Source organism: Aethina tumida, chromosome 5, assembly GCF_024364675.1.
Source record: "Aethina tumida isolate Nest 87 chromosome 5, icAetTumi1.1, whole genome shotgun sequence".
Lineage (NCBI taxonomy): Eukaryota > Metazoa > Arthropoda > Insecta > Coleoptera > Nitidulidae > Aethina > Aethina tumida.
The window spans coordinates 18,919,852-18,923,250 of NC_065439.1; positions in this window are offsets into that span (position 1 = coordinate 18,919,852).

Here is a 3,399-nt window from a genome sequence, read left to right on the forward strand (position 1 = left end):
CCCCATTTTTTCCAGGTGGGCATTAATTTCAGTTGACAATAAGATTGAATTGTTTTTTGACATTCGAATTATATTATTATTAATTATTATATTGATTTTCTTTCAAGTTTTTCGAATTCAAACAATTTTTTTAGTATCTACCACTTGCTCAGTTTCTCTAAATTTTTCAATAATATAGAAAACGATTGATTTATTGTTTCTCTCGGTGTTAATAACGCTGAATTATTATTTTTTTGCAGTTTCACTTCGACCAATGATTAAATAATTATAATAAGCAAAATGCCGCCAATAAATAATCTATGTAAAGTCACAGAGGGCAATAAAAGACCGTAAAATAAAAAGTTGCTGTAATTATATATAAAAAAGTATACAATTTTTAAAGTTTGAAATTAGATTGACTAGTTGTATAGTAGACACAACAATAACAGAAAAAACAAGAAACATTATAGATACTGACAACCAATTCAACTAGTACATCTCATATTTTTATTATACTGTAATAAGTTTCCACAATTTTAGGCACTAATCTATCTAATTTTGACTTTTTTCCAAGGACCCTAGATTTATGATAAATCATTCTAAAGTAAACCAAAAAATTGAAAAAAATATGTAATTTTATGAAAGTATACTAATAAAAAGATTATATTAAAATTAAAATTACTAAAAATTATTGAATAAAAAAAGAATATTAATTCCGTTATCTACTACAAAACCTATTTTTAAAAATTTGACCAAAAACAAATATTATGAATTTTTTGTGGAACTTACTGTACCCATTGCAGTGCTTCACAAATCCACTGATTTTAATCACGTCCAAAGGAAACTAAACCGAAGCTTATACTCAGCGATTTCTCAGGAACCGACTGGCCAATTACGTAGGAGTGTATTATGTAATAGACAAGTCCTTACTCAGGACAATACGTAAACTGTGGGCCGGTAATTTGATGTTCGGAATATCGTAAAATTTATATTGGCAGATCGGCTCTATCGCGTGGGTAAGGCAAGGCTAGGACTTCATGGCAACAAGGAATCTCGTAATCAGAAACAACAATGAAAAAATGAATGGGGGAAGTAACTGAAAACGCATTGAAGTTTACGTTATTGTGTGTATTGTTTTCGGACGAATTGACACCGGTGAAACAAAACGTCTGAAAACAACGGACACATTTACGCAGCATCCAGAAGATTAAATTATTACGCGTTACTGACGTTACGCTGAATGTGTGTTATATCAGACCACTTACAGTTCCTGTACGTTTGTGTCAACAACACTTTCCTGAGCTTGACACGTTTCATCGTCAGTGTTTTAATTACGAACAATAAATTTTAAACATTTTTCGAATAATAAAACAATACCTCTTGAATTTGTATGTAAGAGTAGAAAATCAGCTTTATAATGTTAATATTTATAATTCAACCATTTAGAGTAATAATTTAGTGTTTATCATAGAAAAATATTTTACAAAATATATATTTTTTTTATTCTTTACACCTCTAAAAATTACTTTTTTAATTTTTTTTTTTAACTTAAAACCTGAATTATTTTATTTAAATTAAATAATGTAAAATTTATTAATGAAAATTGTTTCTATTTTTTTTTTCATTTTAATATTTACCATTAAACAATGTTTTTTGTTATAAAACATATTTATTAACAAATCGTATTAGTTAGTTTTGTGTCTAGAATAGAATTTTCTATATGTTATTCAGGTTTCTATAAATTAATTACTCATAAAAAATATTTCTCTATTTTATTAAATTTTAATTTTTATAAAAATTGATGAAGAAAAATTTTGATTTTATAAAATATATTTTCTTTATATTATTTAGTTTTACTCTTTTTTGTAATGTTCCATGAATTAATTGTTTGATTCCTATAAATTAATAAATATATAGTTTATTAACTAAAAATATTCTTTTTATAGAGTCTATATAGAGTTTGATTTTTTAATTTAACATCTTTTTTATTAGAAATGATAAATTAAAATACGTACTAATACGTACTTAAATTTTTTGTTTAACAGATAAAGAAGAATTTTGAAAAATTGAAACTATTTTTTTTTTTTTTCAATAAATTACTCATTTTTTTTTCAATTCTATGTCAATAAAAATATTTTTGAATATTATTATTAATTGAGTTATTTTTACTAATATCAACATTAACACATCAAAAATTTGATTTTAGAAAATATATGAAAGGAATATTATTCATTTTCTATAAATTATTTAGATTTGATTTCTTCAAATAAATTAAAATAATATAAAATTTGTAAAAACAAAATATTTTTCTAATTTATTATTTTTTGAGTTATTTTTTTTATAATTTTAACATTTAAAATTCAATATTTTTTCTTACCAGAGAAACAAGAATTTTGATTTAAAAAAATAAATATTTTTTTCTTTTTCTATAAATATATCAAGTTTCGTTTCTCTAAATTAATTATTAATTAATAGTATTTCTTATTTTTTGTTATTTTTAATATTAACACTTTTTATGTTATGTTTATATAAAAAATATTGGATAATTAATGATTTAAATTTAATTTATTTAATTTTTATACAATTTTTTTAATTTTCTATTAATTATTTAAATTTGATTTTTTATATACAAAATAAAATAAAATTTATTAATAAAAAATATTTCTTCCTTTTTATTTGTTCAGTTATTGTGTTATTGTTATTATTAACTATACTATTTTATAATAAATAAAAATTTATAATTAAATCTCGTGTTCGACAGAAACTTTTTATTTTAAAATCTTTAAATCAGTATTTTTTTTTTGTTTGTCTGATATTTGTAAATTAAATATTACTAAGAATATTTGTTTATTAAATGTTACATTAACATTAACGAAAAACAACTTTGAATTATTAATTATTTAAATTTAATTTTATTTTAATAAAAACAGATATGGTTTAATTTTCTATGAATAATTTAAATTTAATTCTTATTATGAAACAAATTAATATAAAATTTATACTAAGGAAACATTTATCTATTTTTTAAGTTATTTGTTTTATAATTATTGTTTTAATTTTTTTAAAGTTTTATAAAAATTGTTTGTAAATTAAATATTAATAAAATAGTTGTTTATTATATGTTTTTTTCAGATATTTTTTTATTCTATTATTTTTTATATTATTAATATTTAAGGTTCAACAATTTTTTTGGAATACAACTACTTTATATAAAAAATTAAAAAATAATTAAATTTTGTGTTTAGAAAAGAATTTAAATTTTAAATATATTTTTTTTTGTTTTATTGTTGTTTGAGTTTATATTTTTATAAATATTTTAAAACTACATCTTTTTTCTTTAAAGCATAAAAAATTAATTAAAAATACATACTTACCTTAAATTTTTATAACACACTAATGTAGAATAAAATGAAACAAACA